Source organism: Panthera tigris, chromosome B3 (assembly GCF_018350195.1).
Source record: "Panthera tigris isolate Pti1 chromosome B3, P.tigris_Pti1_mat1.1, whole genome shotgun sequence".
NCBI classification, from domain to species: domain Eukaryota; kingdom Metazoa; phylum Chordata; class Mammalia; order Carnivora; family Felidae; genus Panthera; species Panthera tigris.
The window spans coordinates 54111725-54117907 of NC_056665.1; positions in this window are offsets into that span (position 1 = coordinate 54111725).

The following is a 6183-nucleotide window of genomic DNA, read 5'->3' on the forward strand; positions in this document are numbered from 1 at the left end:
TTGTGAGGAAGAATGGAAATGGAGGAACTAGTTAGAAGCCTGTTATACAGAGTCCAGTGATTGATAAGGTCCCAAGGATAACATATATTTGAATTTATTTAACAAATATTTACATAGTACTTATGTGTCAAGCCCCTGTCAAAGTCCTTTATAAATATTAACTCATCCTCTATAATTACAACATCCCTATGAGGTAAAGACTATTATTATCACCTCACTATTTTTTTAAGTTTTTATTTAAATTCTACATATAATAGAATATTTTCCCTTTGCTAATTTGTTCTGTTTCTTAGATTCCACATATGAGTGAAATCATATGGTATTTGTCTTTCTCTGACTTATTTTGCATAGCATAATCCTCTCTAGCTCCTTCCCTGTTCTTGCAAATAGCAAGATTTCATTCTTTTTTTCATGGCTGAGTAATATTCCTGTGTGTGTGTGTGTGTGTGTGTGTGTGTGTGTGTGTACCACATCTTCTTTATCCATTCATCAGTCAATGGACACTTGAGCTGTTTCCATAATTTGGCTGTTGTAGATAATCTTGCTATATACATCAGGATACATGTATCCTTTTGAATTACTATTTTTGTATTTTTATTGTACCACGTTCTTGACTGAGGAGACCAAGGCATTAAAAGGCTAAGAATTTTGCTCAAGGTCACACAGCTAATAAATGATAAAGCCAAGGTTTGAACTGGTCAGTCTGGCACCAGCATTCTTACTTTTAAGCATTATACCACATTGCCTTTTTATATTCTGGAGTTTATTCCATGACTTAGGTAACAAGGTGGATGATAGCTTCATTTATGGAGACCAAAGACACAGAAGGAGGAAAAGATTTTTTCAGACAAAGAGTAGAGTTAATGAATTCAATTTTATATATGTTGAGTTTGAGATCCTTCTCTCCAACACTTTCCTCAGGCTTAAACCACAACAGATAATTGTTGACTCCAGCCAATTATTTCTAGAGCCCTAATAAGTGTCAATGTCAATGATAATCTGAGAGCTTCTTGGAGACTTGGTTTCTCTATAAAATAAAAGTAGTGGCACACCATGGAAGCTGGTGGGATATCAACACTCTCACTCCTGCTGCCTACTACCCTACTCCTAAATCAGACCCAATTGGAGGCAAATCACTAAGAGCTGTATTACTGTGTATTTTTATAAAAAGTTATTTCCTCTTCCTCTCCTCAAATCCCAATGCAAAGATAAAAGACCTTTCACATTTTATTGAGCACATTTTGAGCAACAGTCACAACCCAAAGGTCATAGAAGTAGAGCCATTGTGTCATAACAAAAATTTCAAATGAAAATTTTGCTTTAATTCCTTTAAGACAAGGCAATGAAAATAATATCTGCCTAAGAGAACTAAACTCAAACAAAATTCTGCCCAAACCCTCACATCAACTTCCATTGCTGTCAACTGGAATTATCCTGAAATATTTAGAAAAGGTAAGACAGGTCTATGATACATTATTGTGCCAGGACTTTTTGTCTGTTGCTTATTGTTAGTTTTACTTTTTCCATTTGTGAAGGTTTAAAAATCGGTACAAGATAAAACAAATTTTTGAAGTAGATTTCAAATCTTTGGTGGTTGTTGAATTCCATTCCTTAATATTCTTGCCTCAGGAGGGGAGGGAAATAAAAGATTTCTCAACAAATAGGTAAGACTTGACATACTGTCCTGTCATGCAACTAGGAAATGGGACAGGGAAAGACAAGTTGTTTTATATTTGAACAAGCATTCTTTCATGTGTAGTGGGTCCTTTAGGAATGTTTCTGAATTCATTCTCTGACTCCTAACTCTTCAAGATGCATACAATTTTCTCTAATTAAATTTCCATGATGTAAGGGCTCATTCAATAGTTTATCCATTGTCCTAGAGCACGGTGAGTTCTCCCTTAATTTCTCCCAGAAGTTCACAAGTCAGGAAGTCAGAAAAACCACTGCAGACAAACACTCCTAAATTTTTGGCTGAGTTTGTAGATTAAATTAGGGGTATCTCTCTCCAAGTACAGGCTGTACCCATAACAGAATGATAGGCATGCCAAGCTACTCAAAATAGTCCTTCCAATACCAACACATGGGTTTGTATTAAAATACTATATTATTATCCTTGGAGAGAGTGAAGTGACTTTTCCTTTTAGATATTGCTTATAAAAGTAATGAATAGAATAAAATTCATAGAATTTAAAAAAATAGCCTATAAATCCAATTTCATCTTTTTCTTTGGATTCATGACCAATAAATCAAACCGCACACAAGGCATATTCACTGGGATGTCAAGATTCTTCAATCTCAACATGCCCAACATCTTCTCTGTAAGATATATTCTTCCTATTGGAGTTTCTACTTTAGTTAGTGGCATTATAATGTACCTTTCAATCCAAAAGAACCTTTCAATTCCTCTGTTTTTCTAGTTCTCTACACCAATCAATAGCCCTAGTTTCATGTATGGTCTAAAAATCCCAAGTACATTCTTCTCCATCACCACTGCCACACCTACTGCTTTATTTGCCTATGTTTATGGCCTGACTTATCTAACCATATTCTCATCTGTCTTTATCCTCCAGTAAAGAGGTTTCTGAACACTCCAAGATTTTTCATGCCTCTGTCACTTCAGTTCCAGAATGGGTCAGTTCCTTCAATGGCTACTATTTGGCTAACATCCAAAACCTCTATACAGGGCGCCTGGGTGGCTCAGTCAGTTGAGCGTCCGACTTCAGCTCAGGTCATGATCTCACACTCCGTGAGTTTGAGCCCCGCGTCGGGCTCTGTGCTGACAGCTCAGAGCCTGGAGCCCACTTCAGATTCTGTATCTCCCCCTCTCTCTGCCCCTCCCCTGCTCAGGCTCTGTCTCTCTCTGTCTCAAAAATAAATAAAAACATTAAAAAAAAAATTAAAAAAAACCTCTACAAAGATCTCTCACAGCTACTTCTTTAGCTCAGAAAATTGCCCAGATTTGCCTCTTATTCCTGTTCTTTGATTGCCATCATGTTTTACTCATATTTTCCCTCTATGATTTATTTTTTTACTCAGCTTCTCCTTAGCTTTTTCATCTGTTTTTCTCCCCTGTGTTTCCAAGCAGAAAAGCTCTCAGGCAAGTGACACTCCATCCCTACCTCCTACCCCAAGCCCTTCATACCAAATGCCAACAAGGGTCCATCTGGAGTGTGGATGAGTGTCTACCTGTGTGTAACAACACCCTCTCTTTCCTCTACTGATTACAAATGACATTGTCTTTCAAAACCCATCTTGAATATCCCCAAGTCTGAGAGGCCTTCCCTGTTCTATCCAGATTAAGCTAATTGTTCCCTTCTATTTTCAGTCCTATGCCTTGTACAGTTTTCTATTTCATTTATCTCTCTCTACTGTGATCTTGGGTAATATCTTTAAGTTGGCTGTGACTGATCTGTAAAAATGGGCTAAATTAACTCTCAGGGTTTCCATCACATAATACTCAATAAGTACCAAGACCTGATAGAAAGGATGCATCTAATAATAATAATAATAATAGTAATAATACTTATAAATAATAAACAGAAATCCATATAAATGTGGATACATCCATGCCATGACTATTTAGGGGATTAAATGTAGCACTTTTGTAATTTTAAGTTATTGTTATGTACATTTAAAAACTTTTGGTCCTAGACATGGTAAAATTGATATAACCAGGTCCTCAATTTCACAAAATATCTTTAGAGAACTTCAGCAAAATTATACAAAGAATATTAATACCCGTGCACACAGATTACTATGTGTATCATCAGGAGTAGAAAGCATATTTATTCACATACTAGATTGCTTAAAATGAAGTTGTTCAATGAGTTTACGAGTGGCCTCCATTTGGTTAAGTGGTCTCTGATCCATGGTAAAGTGATGACCTTAGATATAGCATGCCTAACATATCCCAATACCAGGATTTCCTATGTAACTGAAATCTCTGGGAGTCATATGAAGATTTCCCCAAGGGTGGTTCTGTTCTCCAAATGGAACAAAATCTATTTGTTATCTTCATTAGATCATTTGATAGTCATTCAATGGTCACCAACTGTGCTCTCATCTTTTTCTTCAGTCCTTTTTCTTCTTGCCTTCTTTGTACTATTTGGCACTTTTCTGAAACCCACTTATTCTTTAAAAATATTTTTTATTGGCTCTACAATATTCAGCTATTCTGATCTTTTTCAAACTTTGCCTCTCCTGATTTTTATTTCTTCAGCCTAATACCATGCATGTTTTACATGTTTTGATTCTGGGAATTCTGGTCTTCCTTTTATCTATTCTCTCTCTGTTCCTCTTGGATGAAAGGATGATACCAAAGCAATTTCTCAAGTGCTGCATCTATTCTAAGACCCGGTTTTAAATTTCTGTCTGTTACATATTTCTGCAAAGATTACATTACTTTAAACACAATGTTCTATGTCCACAGCTGATAACTGCATCCCTCTCAAGAAGGGATTCTTCTTTCTCAGCTAATGATGCCATGTTTCAGTTGTTCAGATATTTGATTAATGCACAAAAGTTAGAGAAGCATCTTAAGGATATTTTTTTTCTATAGTCACTTGGAAGGCAGACAGAGACAGAGTCTGAACTGTTTTATAATTTTTACTTTATTTTTCAAAAGTTCTGTAATCAAGAGGGTTAGGCTTCTCCAGGATATTCAACCTAAGAAATAGCTGTAAAAACTATTTTTAAGAAAATATATCTAGAAAAATGGGAAATCCAAAGAAATAATGTAAAAATGTTGTACTCTTAAGTTTGCAATAGTATGTTTCCTTCTTCTTTTTTTTTTTACAAGCAATTTTCATTATCAGTTAGGAATTCTGAGTTTAGTATTCCATTCTTAAGTAATAGTTTTAGGTTCCAATATCTTTAATCAATGTTAATTTATAGATCAAAGTTGTCTAATACAAGGATCTTGAGTGTTCAGGCTTATAAAAATTTTAAATAACACATTTCCCTTGGATCTGTACTCACTCAGACAAATTCTCCCATCACTTTCTCAATGGTACCTAACAATATCCTACAAAGCTGCTGAAAGGAGAAGCTCCATTGTTGCACCTCCTGGTGAGAGGTTAAGTGCTCAGTGCTCCCAATGCTCTCTAGATCCACAAATATCATATAAAAGAGAAAACTGACAATTGACTGAAATTTCTCATCTCATTGTTTAAACCTTACCCACGAGATGTTTCAGATTTGTTTATTCAATGGTATTTTCTGAACTCAACATAGAAAATCAGTCAGACCAGTTCTTGGGCTGCAAGAAGATAAGATAATCACCAGAAGACTACAGAGAGCAGATAGGAAACAGCAAGTTCTTTCCAGGATCTCAAAGACTTTTGTCTTTAGCTAGTTCCATGGAATAAAGCATGGATTAAGCAAATAGCTTTAGCATTACAAACATACAGGATTTTAAAAGGTTAAGCAAAGATGCCAGGGTAATTGTAGAAGGTGACTATAAGCCTAATACAAAAAAAATCAATTTTTCTTCCTTAAATTTTTTTTTCTTCCTGTTTTTCCCCAATAATAAAAACAAAGGGGTCAAAAACATGACAGAGAGTGATGAACAAAAGGAAACAATACCATTTAGGGATCACTTAATGTTTGTGTGGTCTTTCTGCTTTAATAATATTCAGATGCTTAACTACTTTTTTTTTCTCCAGATGTTTAAAAAATACAGCAGTAAAAGATGTGAGAGGCCAATAGGAAATCTATCTAATGTCTAATGGTCAAAATTTAAGACAACTACTTTTGTTTTATTTTCTCTTCCCCTCTTTTATTTAGTCTTAGGATTCTTTTGAAACTTATATAAAACAAGTATTTTGTAGTTCAGAAAAAAATTCTGTACAGTTTTCCTGTGCAAATTGACAGAAATCCTTGGTAGGTAAACTGCTCAACCAAGTGTAGCACCATAGAGTGCTGCAGAATGTTGGTCACCATGAGAAAAGTTCATCCACGTTAAGTCCATGGTTCTGAATTCAGCCTAAAGCAGAGTTTGGGTTTGTTTATTTGTTTTTGCAATTCCGGGTCCATACTTTATTTTTAGTCTAGGAAGGCACTCAGGGTTGCGAATTTTCTTGCTTTTACCCAAATAACACTCATGCCCATTGTACTAACAAACATAGCTATTAGACCATCTAAAACATGCTATAGTCCACCTATAGTTAGTGCCCATTTCAG